Raw genomic sequence first — 13,377 nt, 5'->3', positions numbered from 1 at the left:
AAGTAGTCAGGGCAAAGGAAAACAAAAGCAGTTCCCCATGGGAGTGCCCAGCTGAATGACATTGGTAGGCAGCGTGTGTGGGGAATGGGCTCTGGAAGCAGAATTGCCTCAGCCAAGGCAAGATGCATCAGGGAAACGAGAAGCTGTTGATACAGAAGGGCCGCCATCAGCAGTGATAACAGTCCTGGTGAAGAGATATCCAGGCACCTGCTAGTATATGAAAGAACACATTGATGGCGGGGGGACATCTATGTTGTTGGACCCTGGTTCTGATATAAGCCTCCTTTATAGTGAATATCCCTCTCTGAAAGGAAAGGTCATGGATGCAGCTGGAGGGAAACTGGTGATGCTGAATAATTAGCCACTGCCAGCAACAGGAGCAGTTGAACTCTCAGAGTCTCTGAATAATACATGGGTTATGTAGACATGGACTTCCCTAATAGCAGCAAACGTTTCTAGTGCAGTTATTCTTGGGGCAGATTTTCTTCAAGGGCATCACAAGTATGGCCGGAGTGTCACTAAAACACATTTGTCCTTGGACAATATCCAGATACCTCTTCTGACTCTGAATGCTAGAAAATGAGGCTGGCAGGGGAACAGCACTCCCAGCTGTACAGAGGCCTCTGCCAGGCCAGCATAGCGAGGGGAGGAGCTACAGCCTGTCGACTCTTTCAGTTCTCCAAAATGCCCTTTGGACTTACGAACGCCTCAAGTTCCTTTTGAAAGGTTATTAATGACCTCACTAGGGTAATGAAAGCTGACGAGATCCTTACTATTTAGGGGACTTCATTTGTTTTCATGTAATGCTAAAGGTGTATTATATTAGATGATATAACAAGTGGCAGATAACACTGAGAAAAGTAGAGTGAGCAGTCCAGACTTCTCTAGAATCCTGGTCAAACCTACCCATTTCTCCTCCCCTGCCAAAAATGCTTCCTGCAGACTCCACTGCTACTCCCCACAAAGTCTTTACCAATGAATATAACACTTTTCTGCAACGTTGCCATCCAACTCCCGGATCAAAGGATTCTCTTCCACTCTGTGTAGGCTTCTGAATGTCATGGAATGTCACTCTAGACCAGGCATCCCCAAACTGCGGCCCTCCAGATGTTGCTGAACTACAACTCCCAGCATCCCTAGACACAATTTTTTGTGGCTGGGTATGCTGGAAGTTGTAGTTCAGCAACATCTGGAGGGCCGCAGTTTGGGGATGCCTGCTCTAGATAGACAGCACAAACCCGGAAAATGCACAGGTGTGTGTTGTGCCAGCACATGCTATGAGCCCAAATTACACTTTTTTTTTTAATGCCCTGCAAGGGACAACAGCAAGGCCCACAAAAAGAACAACACAACAGCTAAGTAGTAAAAGAGGAAAAGTGGTTTTTGATGACTACAGACTTTTTCTCAGGTACATTAAAAAAAAAAAAAATCCAGATGGGGGATGATCTTGCAGTCTTTCTGATGGTAAAGCAACATTTCAGTTTGAAAAGGGGGAGGAACAGAATTAGGGAACCCAACCTGGTTGTGATATTTTGGATTAATCCATTCCTTGATCCAGGCCAGCTTTTGAATGATACTTTAGTTAATTTTAGTCCAGTCCTGAAGTAGAAGTGGGGCTAACAAACAACCAGCAGGCAGCAGCAAGAGCCTTAAAAGCAGTCTGCACTTGACTCTCTGTAAATAATATCTACAGTCCTGCGGTTTTGAGTATATGCGAATGGGAAATTGTGACTGGTCCTGCGAACTGCAACCTGAGTATCTGCATTTGGCGAGGGGTTTTTTTTAATAGTGATTTTGGAGGGCTTTCAGCAATTGGGGGAGGGAGAGTTCAGTGGTTTGATCTGCTCATTCCTCTTGCTGACCCTTGCTGAACTTGCTGTCCCTTGCCAATTTAAAATGCCTTTGAGTGATCTGGGGGGGGGTTAAAAAAATGTCCAGAGGTTCGATCTGCTTATTCTTCTTAGTGACTCTTGGTGATATTACAGGATTTTTTTTGTTATTTTTAGCAAATGTTTTGTATTTTTTGGCCTCTGTTTTTAGGTCTTTTTGTGGCTGTGGTTCCCCTAACCTCCTGTTTCCCATAGACTTTAATGCCTCACCAATTGCAAATTTGCTAACAGTGAGGTTTTGCCAGAACGGAACCCTAGCAGTTGGCAAGGGATGACTGCATTTTCATTAAACCATTGATATTCCTGATTCTACTCCACTGCCTTGTCCTTGCGTGTCACAACTCTTTCCTCTGGATTCTACCTTGGTGGCTTGAAGTCTGGCTGTATGCTCCTCCTACCCTGATTTGATCATGCCATGAGAACCAGCCTAGGGTATAGCTCGGCTGCAGTGGTTCCTTTCTGTCCCAGTGATTCAGTGCTAAGTTCCCAGACAATTAGGTACAGGGATTAGGAAACCCGCCCTGTGGCAAACTCACAGGGGCCCACAGACCCAAGGACAGTGATTTCCATTCTTTAAGTTCCAAGGATGTCTAGGTCTCCCTGCAAAACTCACACAAAAGGAGTCACTCCAGGCTAGTGATCTTAGCTCAGCTTCGGGACACAGCCATTCAGGATTCAGCTCAAGGGTGAAAGAGGATGTGTGCACAAAAGGGCACACAGCTGGGCACAGATTCAGGGCAGACCATTCCACCATGGTTCCACAGAGGAAGTCACATACATATGTCTAAAAGTAAAGATTATGTATGGGTTTTTCCCTCTGGAGTCTCCTCCCAGGGGCTGCAAAGCCAGGAAAGTTCAAGAACTGGAGGAGGGAATTAGGAATTTCTGTTGTCTAGGCAAAGGGAGATGCATAGGGGAGTGGGCTGCTACTCAGATGGATTGCCCAGACAAAAGGGCAGTAGTATACAGTACCATATCTAACTAACTGTCTCAGAGCTTGCCTTGATTTCATTTTAGGGTGTGGCCGCTCTGTTTCTCAGGGTTTGTCTTTTGTTCGGAGGAGAGCTAGTCTTCTGATAGCAAGCATGAATTGTCCCCTTTGCTAAGCAGGGTCCACCTTGGTTGCATTTGAATGGGAGACTGCATGTGAGCACTGTAGGTAATTCCCCTTAGGGGATGGGGCCACTCTAGAAAGAGCATATGCATGCTGCATGCAGAAGGTTCCAAGTTCCCGCTCTGGATTCCAAGATAGGGTTGAGAGAGTCTCCTGCCTGCAACCTTGGAAAAGCCACTTCCAGTCTGTGTAGACAATACAGAGCTAGATGGACCAATGGCCATATGGCAGCTTCCTATGTTCCTATGTCTAAGACCCCTGTTTGCTCCATATGGAAATCCAGCCTAATTAACCGTCTTTGGTAACTTCTTTATGGTCTACAGCTCCCATCTTCCTTGGCTACAATGGCTGAAGGCCAAGGATTGTGGCAACTGTATTTCAAAAGTACCAAATTACCCAAGACTGCTTATTAAGGGATTCAGGGTGAGTGCTTTGCCTCTCCAAATGACTTGCGCTGGTTCAAGTGACATGGCTCTGTTTGACCCCCACACCTCACTCCTCTGGCACCAGACTCTGTAACAGTCACAAATTAAACTGCAACAGGTTCAAAACTGAAAGTCCAAGATGGAGGGGAAACTGTCTGGTAACATAATTCCCAATGCTGTATATATTGCTTGCAAAATCTCCAAACCACAGTGTTCACTAATGTTCCTGATTGCAAAGTAGTTTCTCAATTGAGACATTTCACATATTTAGCAATAGCAATAGCAATAGCACTTACATTTATATAACGCTCTATAGCCAGAGCTCTCTAAGCGGTTTACAATGATTTAGCATATTGCCCCCAACATTTCTGGGTACTCATTTTACCAACCTCGGAAGGATGGAAGGCTGAGTCAACCTTGAGCCCCTGGTCAGGATCGAACTTGTAACCTTCTGGTTACAGGGCGGCAGTTTTACCACTGCGCCACCAGGGGCTATTTACCAGCCTTCACATCTTTGGTGTTGTGCCACCAAGTTGGTGTCGACTCCTGCTGACCACAGAGCCATGTGGTTTTCTTTGGTAGAATACAGGAGGGGTTTACCATTGCCATTACCCATGCAGTATGAGATGATACCTTTCAGCATCTTCCTATTGCTGCTGTCCAATAGTGTTGCTTCCCATAGTCTGGGAAACGTACCAGTGGGGATTTGAACCAACAACCTCTTGCTCCCTGGGCAAGTTACTTCCCTGCTGCACCATTAGGTGGCTTACCAGCCTTCAAAAGAGCCCTTAAGACACATTTTTTTAAGCCTGGCTTTTAGTAATCTTTGCATGTTTTAAATTGCTGTTTTAACAATTTGTTTTATATTGTCTTTATTTTTGTGAACTGCCTAGAGCCTTTGAAGTCAGGAGGTATATAAATTAAATTAATAACAACAGTAATATTGCAATTATCAATAATAATATTGCAATTATCTGCAAATATAATCTATAGCATGTTAGGAAAACAGAGTCCTCTGAAGAACCAAATTTGTGAACCAAAGGAACAAAATCAAACCATTAGTTCAGCAGTCTTGAAATATTAGCATTCAGCTAGGTGTGTTCAGTTCCCTGCATTTGAACAAATCTGAATGCACACCGTAATATTGATAAGATGAAGTTGCAGCAGGAATCCTTCTGGATATTTGCAGTGATTGACATGAGGAAAATTACTGAAAGAAGTTCCATTGAAATTAATAGGGCAATTTAGGAATTGCCTAACTTGTCCTTTTTAATGTCATGTCAATGGGACTTCTTTGAGTAATTTCCCTCATACCAGCTTTTAAATGCAATGGCTGAGAGCCAGACTATTTTTGCACTAGTGCAACAAGAGAATTTGCACGGCCTTAAGTTTGTGGAACTGTGCAAAGTTTATGCTGCTCTACTAGTGAAAGGCATACAAGGTTGTGCTACGAGACTGCACAAGCAGGTGTACAATTTGTCAACATCCTCTGCTAATGCAATAACTAATCTGGTACAAATGTTCCTTTATTTGTACTACATCCTTGGGCTAGTGCAACCACAACCACAGTCCACTAGCACAACATTACTCTGGATGTAGGTTGGTGTACCATAGTGGACTCAATGAAAAATTAGAATCCAATTGTTCCATGTAAATAAAGAAAAGAAAAGAAAATTGTGTGTGACTATTTGCACTACCACTTCTATGTGTTCAAGTTCAAGGTTTATTACAGTCTATGACCAGCACAACAAGGAGATAGAATAGAACAACACTTCTATGTATAAACTTGGCAGTTGGTGCTGCACAGCTTGTAGCCCAGCAAGCTGAAAACAGCCCACACCATATATTATGGCCTATCAGGTACCTGACAACCCTCTCTAGTTTTGCAGACCCAGGTGGACAGCAAAACCAGAAGGGTGTTGAGTATTTATAGAAGAACGGGTACAGTTTAAATAAGGGATACCATTCCTCATGCTTCAGGACATGAGTCAGCCACTGCTTATGCAAGAAAGGGACATGTTAATAGATTGTCTTGACTGAATGCTCCTCTAAAATTTCTGGGACTGGTTGCTAGCAGAGGTGTATACCAAAGGAGAAGGATTTCATTGGGTATGGCCTGGGTATTTCCTGGATATTTTAAAGCAGATATCCCAAATTCCTTCCAAGCTTTGAAACTTCCTCATTTTAACCTCACAACAGTCCTGTGAGATACGTCAGCCATGAAACTTACTGGGTGACTCTAGGGCAACTACACTCTCTCATCTTGTGTAAGGATTTGAACCGGAATTTTCTCACTTTATCCAACATTCTGTCCACTACATACTTGAATGTGGGGTTTAAGAGGGGCAGCAGGGTTTGGCCAACCAGTTAGATTAATCAACTAAAAATATTTTGATTGACGAAAAAGGTGTCCCTGAGTTAATCAGTCAATCTTAAATTTCTTTAATTGAGTGACAGTTCTGGTTAGAATAGATTTCAGCTATCTAATCTTGCTTCTCTTAAGCAACAATTATTGTTGAAGATGGAGTTCTAGTGCATTGACCTTTTGCACCAACTATCCTAATGACCACTAGAGATCGTGGTCATTGGGACAGAGTAGAGTAGAGATAGTGTAGAGACAGTGAGTAAGGGTCTCCTTAGCTGTTCTACCTGTCTCTATGACCCCTGATACGACTCTTCAGGTATTTCCTGTGCTGAGTCAGAATCCCTTCCTTTCCTCTTACAGAGCAGATGGAAACATCTCTCTTTCTCTTCCTGCCTATTCATGATGTAGTTCTTTAAATTAAGGACTAGGTCTTTCTTATCCAAAGTATACTTCACCAATAAATACTTAGTATTTAATGCCACAAAAATCTCCAAGTGTCTTCTCTAAATAGCTGCAACAACTAAACTCTGCATTCGGCTCTGTATTCCACTGGAGTGGGTAGCTTCTTTAGCACTCTGCTAATTAACTGGGGGTAAAAATTCAAAAATTATATCATTCCTAGCTGATATATTTTTAAAACCTTCTGATCATGGGCACACCACAAACATCCCTTGTGATTTAAAAATCACAAGAGGGATGATTTTAAATTTTGCTATTTAAAATTTAACAACTCACTTATGCCTTCCTGCCACAGGGCAATGGAGTTGGCGAGCAATTCTATAAAGATTTTTTTTTTTTAAACTATCTTCATGGAACTTGTCAAGGGGCTCAAATGACAAGTATCCTTTTGTGCAGATGTGCTCCCTGCTCCAATATTAATGACCATGGAAGACAATTGGTTCTTCTCCCGTTTCCATCATACAAAAGCCTGGGTACTTTGGTCACAATCCAACAAATTCTTCCATCTGTTGATATCTAATTATGTCAAACTGTGGAGATGGTGTCTCATACTAAGTGGTAGTTTGTATTCCAGCCTATATATGCTCTAAAATTGAGCTCTTTCATCCTATAATATTAGGCAGTGGTTCCCAACCTGTGGTCCTCCAGATGTTGCTGAACTACAAATAAATGGAGGACCACAACCACAACATCTGGAGGACCACAGGCTGGGAACCTCTCATACAGGGCATGCAAGTGTTGCATATTTACCTTTTATGTTGACAACAGAGGAGGGCATGAGAAATCCAGTTCCTAGGGTCCTTTTTACCAGAGGAAATAGTCCTTCAACTATTTCAGCATCACAACATTCAATTAACACTCACTAAAAAAGCAGCCTCTGGGAGTGTTTTTTTGGAAAGGCTTGAGGTGCCTATTGATGTTAGTTATTGGTATGAATTTAAATCTGCCAATTACAGCCAACATTTTCCCGTTAGGAAAACATTTTCAAGAAGAAATTTGATAGAAATCTGTAGGGGGGAAATGCAATAAAACATTTTGGAAATGGGGATAATTAAATGCTGTGACTTACTGTATTTATGAATAGTTTTCACTTAACATTTTTTATATTCTTGATGCACCAGAAAGACTAATAATCATCCTTTGGGTATCCAGAGAATTTTTATATGCATAATAAGGATCACCCCCGTTCAGTTTTATTTTTTAATTGATGCAAAATATTGGCCTCTGCAATCGTTTTTAACATGTGGGTTTTTTAAAAAAATCTCTGCTATATCTATCTTAATCTGTCCTCCCTTCCTTTCTCACCCTCTTCTCTCTTTTCCTCTGCAATTCTCTCCACCTCTGATGTGACCTACCTTAAGGAAAATTGTGATTCAGTTGTGAGTCCCAACCCACCAGCTGAACACAAGTGGTCTGAGATGCTGTAACATTGTTGACGCTAAACAGGTGCTGTTAAGTAAAGCGAAGATTTTTTTTAAAAAATGAATATAGAATTGTAAGAGCAAAAAAAGAATAAGAAAGGAGGTGGTGTGGGAACTAAAATAAGACCTGGTAGCACTAGGAGCACCAGTACATAACAATAAATGGAGCTGCTTTTAAAGCTCTCTCCTTTGTTATAACTACAAAGTACAAATGGCATTCGATTATAAATGTGACCATATACTTAGTTACGTTCCCTTTTCAGGTTTCACATTCAGGTGGTATTTGTGTATCATTAGGTCACTGTTCGTTTGTTTTTTGTTTTTTCAGTAAGAGGAATATATTTTAGAGGTTAGAGTGCTGGACTAGGACTGGGGAGACCCGAGTTCAAATCCCCATTCAGCCATGAGACTTGCTGGGTGACTCTGGGCCAGTCACTTCTCTCTCAGCCTAACTTACTTCACGGGGTTGTTGTGAGGAGAAACTTAACTCTGGGCTTCTTGGATAGAGAGTGGAATTTAAAAAAAAGTAAGTAAATAGCAACGTGCATCTCTCCAAATGTTGTTGAACAACAATTCCCATGAACCCCAGCTACCATTTATTACAGCTGGGGATGATGGGAGTTGTGGTTCAGCAACATCTGGAGAGCCACATGTTGCCTGTCCCTGCCTATCCTGTGATGGTGAGCGAGGGGAAGAGGTGAGTGAGTTTTACCACTGTAGTTGCTTCTTCAGTTGCTGTTGAATGCAGATTTCGCATTTATGCAAAACCATGGATATATAAGGAGACATGGTAACTGAGGTGGATTGTTGCGAGGTGTGTTCTTCATTCTTAACAAGACAACATCATTGTGGGATAAAGGAAAATGTTCTAATGACTTCCCTCCCTTTCTGTTTAAGAGATTTCTCATTATAACATTGCTCGTTGTTCAGGGGAACATTTGCTAAGCTTCTCTTTAGTCTTTGCACTTTCCGAAATGAGTTTGGAAAATGCTACTCAGGTGAATCTGTGCTTTATTGACTACAGAAAAGCCTTCGATTGTGTCAACCATATCAAGTTGTGGAATATCCGTAGGAAAATGGGTGTCCCAGGACATCTCATTGTTCTCATGAGAAACCTATACACAGGACAGGAAGCCACAGTCCAGACGGAACATGATGAAACAGACTGGTTCCAAATAGGCAAAGGAGTAAGACCAGGCTGTCTACTTTCTCCCTCTTTATTCAATTTATATGCTGAACATATACTGAGAGAAGCTGGATTGGAAGAAGATGAGTGTGGTTATAAAGTTGGAGGAAGAAACATCAATAACCTGCACTACGCTGATGACACCACTCTGATAGCTGAGAATTCGGATGATATTCAAGCTCTAGTAATGAAAGTCAAAGAGCACAGTGAAAAAATGGGACTACGACTAAATGTCAAGAAGACTAAACTAATGACAACGGGTACAACAACCAGCCTCAGAATTGATAATGAAGACATTGAAGTGGTGGATAGCTTCTGCCTTTTAGGATCGACCATCAACATTAAAGGATCCAGAAGTCAAGAAATACTCCGCAGACTAGTACTTGGTAGGGTTGCAATGAAGGCCTTGGAAAGGATATTTAGATGCCATGATGTTTGTACACCTACAAAGATTAGAATGGTTTTTCCTGTGACACTCTATGGATGCGAAAGCTGGACCTTGAAGAAGCAAGTTAGAAAGAGCATTGATACTTTTGAACTTTGGTGCTGGAGAAGACTTTTGAAGATACAATGGACAGCCAGGAAAACAAACAAATTGATCAGAGAACAAATCAATCCAGAATTTTCACTCAAGGCACAAATGACCAGGCTCAAACTATCATACTTCGGACACATTATGCGAAGATCCATCTCCCTTGAGAAGTCCATGATGCTGGGGAAAATGGAAGGAAAAAGAAGAAGAGGACAACCAGCAGCAAGGTGGATGGACTCAATTACGACAGCAATGAATGCACCACTGAGAGACCTTAAAGGCCAAGTTGAAGACAGACCATCCTGGAGAGAATCTATCTATGTGGTCGCTAAGAGTCGACACAAACTTGACGGCACTTAATCAGTCAATCACTCTGGTGAACATGAGATGCAATACTTATGAGACAACCATTGAGACTTAATGCCTAGATAGCCTCTGCAAGAACAGCAACTCTGGCAGCTGCAAACAATCTCTGGTGAACTAACAGTATCAGCTTTATAAGCATCCCATGTGATTGCAATGAATGTATCAGAATGTAATGAGAGATCCTTTGCGCTGGAAAGGAAAGGAAGGCTGGCTGGCTGGCTGGCTGGCTCGCTCCTTCTGCTGATGAAGGAGCCACAAAATGGACTGATTGACCAACCTGTAATTGGAGCTATATATTAGAATAGTGGGGCCCTTGAACTTTCCAACATCAGTTATAGATGCTGGTTGACCACCCTTTGTTAGACTGATAGCTGGCCAAAAGTCCAGGATTATTGACTGATGGGAGCTAATTAGAGCAGATGTTAGCATCATTCCAGCTGAAGGGAGGGAGCAGAGAAATGGCAGGAGGCTTTACAGATTGGGGTGTTACTCCGAATCTCCTTCAGAAGAGAATGTGTGTGTTCACACACCAGTCAAACTTACTCCAAGTCCCTTTGAGAACTTTGGAAGCACTCCACACACAAATCAGGCATTTTCTTCCAAATTCTAGTTTATCTTGATGTATTTCTGGGTTTTTAAAATGCTGGTTTTAAGCTACTTTTTCTGAAAACACAGGAGCAAATAAGGAGAGGCATTGACCAGTGGCCCCTTTCATTGTTTTCATCTCTGTGTGGAATGAGTTTTGTTCTGGGTGGCAATATTAAGGCAGTGTGTGTGCACATGCATTCAAAGTGGGGCCTACCTAATTCAACCTGAGTGGGATCTAAAATTAATTGAGCGGACATCAGAAAACTTGTGAGCACACGCAGGTGCGCACACCTTAGAGGGAGCAGTGGCACTGACTAGAATAATTAGCATGGTAAGAGGGATACTCTCTTTACAAATGCAGATGTAGCTCTTTAGTACTCTCTGTCTTCCCCCGCCCCCATTGGCTAGAAGGCAAACACAGAGGCATGCGATGTGAACTTGCATCAAAACAAAACCCGAGAGCAGAGGGGAGGAGCTGCTTCCCTCAATGCCCCATGTGTGATTCAAAGTGGCTTCGCTCAACATTTACCCCGCAGCATGAAGCCATGAGCGAATAACTCCCAGGAGAGAGAAAGTTAATTTGGAACTGCAAGTTGGCTGAAGATGAAGCAGCTTGGAATGCAAGAGCCCTTTCTCCCTGGAACTCACATTTAATTGGTGGATGTCCTGTCTGTTTTAGGAGTACCTGTTTGGCTCCACTTACATTCAAATATTATGTAGATAATGTTTCTCTCTAGAGTTCTCTCATCCAAAGGAAACTAAATCTGCCATCCTAAGCATACTTACTAGGGGACAGACCCCACTGAACACTGCAGTTTTTGCTTCCAAGTAAGCATGCATAGGATTGTGCTGTGCATCACTTTTATTGACTATGCCAGGCAGACCAGATGAGCTCTATACCTCCTTTCTTCTTGCAGATGAGAATTCTTCAACAGCATTGAGTGTGGCTAAATTCTGTGCCACAGCCTGCATGGTCAGATAAAAGTTGATTCAAGATATTAATTATAACTAAAAACTTAAGGATAATAGTATTTTTATTTATATTAAATACTTTGACGATTAGTACTTAGTATGCAGATGTGTAAGTAGTACACATATTCTATCTTAACTTGTTAACTTATCAGTTTTGTGTTTGATGGCTATCTGCTTGTTGGTTCTAGTCAATGGCCATAATACAATAATCTGATCTGATCTAGGATGGTGCTGTGTATCCCCTAGTGCTGCTCCTAGCGTATGCTCATTAGTGAAGCTCCAACTTCTTGGAAAAGTGGGGAGCAAGCAAGAGTATAATAAATCAATTGTGTGACAAGTATAGAGGCAGCACATCAAAACATGGGCAGAGATCCACAAATAGGGCATTGTTAAGTAGAAACTATCTCCATGTGCTAAATTGTTTGTGTACAATAGGTCACAAAAAGGATTTGGGGATTTTCTCCACATTACAGCAATGTTAAAGGTTTGCTGTGGCAAGAAGGAGATCCTCTGATCTTCACAATCTGTTCTTTCTCCATTTGCTCTCTCTGTACTATAGAGCGAACCCTGAGCTCTCTCTCTAATGCAACTCTGAGCTCCTGAGCTGCGTTAGAGCAAGAATATCATTTTCTCTTTCAATGGTCAGATTGCTAAAGGATTGCTTGTCATTCTCTCAGAGACATATGAGGCAGCCATACGCCCCATACTCATCTGGATCAGATTAATTTTGCAATGCCTTCAGGTAGTTTGATTCCACACACATCCCCATTAAATCCCAGTGCTATCAAACCACTGATTATGTGTTTAATTTGACTTCCCTTCATTTGCAATTGGAGCTTATCAGCTAATAGGAAAGAGGCAATTAGTTCCCTGCATACTTTGGGTATTGTAAACTCTTCTTTCAAGGAGTTTAATAGGATTTCCTGGGAAGCGGTCGTTCCTAATTTGTTTAGTGTAGTCCCTTCATCTTTGTTCAATGTCTTTGTCCAATGCAGTTGGCATTTTAGGTGGAGCCACCAAAGAGTTTACCTTTCTGCCCCTGATTCTTCTGCTATAATAAACTGCAGTGGGGAAATGCTTGACTAACAAGCAGAAGGTTGCCAGTTTGAATCCCCGCTGGTACTATATCAGGCAGCAGCGATATAGGAAGATGCTGAAAGGCATAATCTCATACTGCGTGGGAGGAGGCAATGGTAAACTCCTCCTGTATTCTACCAAAGAAAACCACAGGGCTCTTGGGTTGCCAGGAGTTGAAATCGACTCGACGGTACACTTTTCCTCTTTAACTCAGCAAAGAGACATCTTTTAAAGAAGTGATTCTCTTATATTTACCAGGAGGAGAGCAACTGGACCTATTCAGCCCCAGCACAGCGACTCCAGTGACTGTTGCTGGTATCTGCCTTATGTTTCCTTTTAGATTGAGAGCCCTTTGGGGACAGGGGACTAACTTATTTATGTATTGTTTGTCTATGGAAATTGTTTTGGGAACTTTGGTTGAAGAGCGGTATATAAATATTACTCGTCATTCTAGTATGTTTGGGGGGGCTATTTGGGGGGTTCTCTGCACTGTGCTCTTCTAGTCTGTGATTATTTTCCCTGACAATGAGCTGCTGATGCATTAGAACAATTTATCATCATGTAAAAACTATGTACTATAGTTTATATGATGTTTTGTGGGTTTGTATTGGGTGTTTGTGTGTGTCTGCACAGAATTCTCGGCTTGTATTCCAAGACTAACTCACGGGTTTAAATTCCCCAATGAAGTGGGAGATTTGCCTATCTCTTCTCCTCTTCTATAATCTGTTTCCTCTCCCTCAACTGCTGTGTGACACAACTGGAACCCAACAGCTAGATGAGGGAAGGGAATGAAAGACAAGACCAAGGGAGAAACAGGCAGGAAAGGCCTCACTTGTTGAGCCTCCAACCAAATCAAGGAGTTTAAATATCTCTGGACTGCAACTTGAAATCCCAACCTTGGTGATCCACTAAGCAGAGTGCAGCATGCCAGCTATGTGTGGCAGAGGTGCACCTAGGTCATTTTGGAGCCTGGACCTAAAGGC

The sequence above is a fragment of the Hemicordylus capensis genome, chromosome 4, assembly GCF_027244095.1.
Source record: "Hemicordylus capensis ecotype Gifberg chromosome 4, rHemCap1.1.pri, whole genome shotgun sequence".
In the NCBI taxonomy this organism is placed as follows: Eukaryota; Metazoa; Chordata; class Lepidosauria; order Squamata; family Cordylidae; genus Hemicordylus; species Hemicordylus capensis.
Note: the sequence above shows the minus strand (reverse complement) of the source record.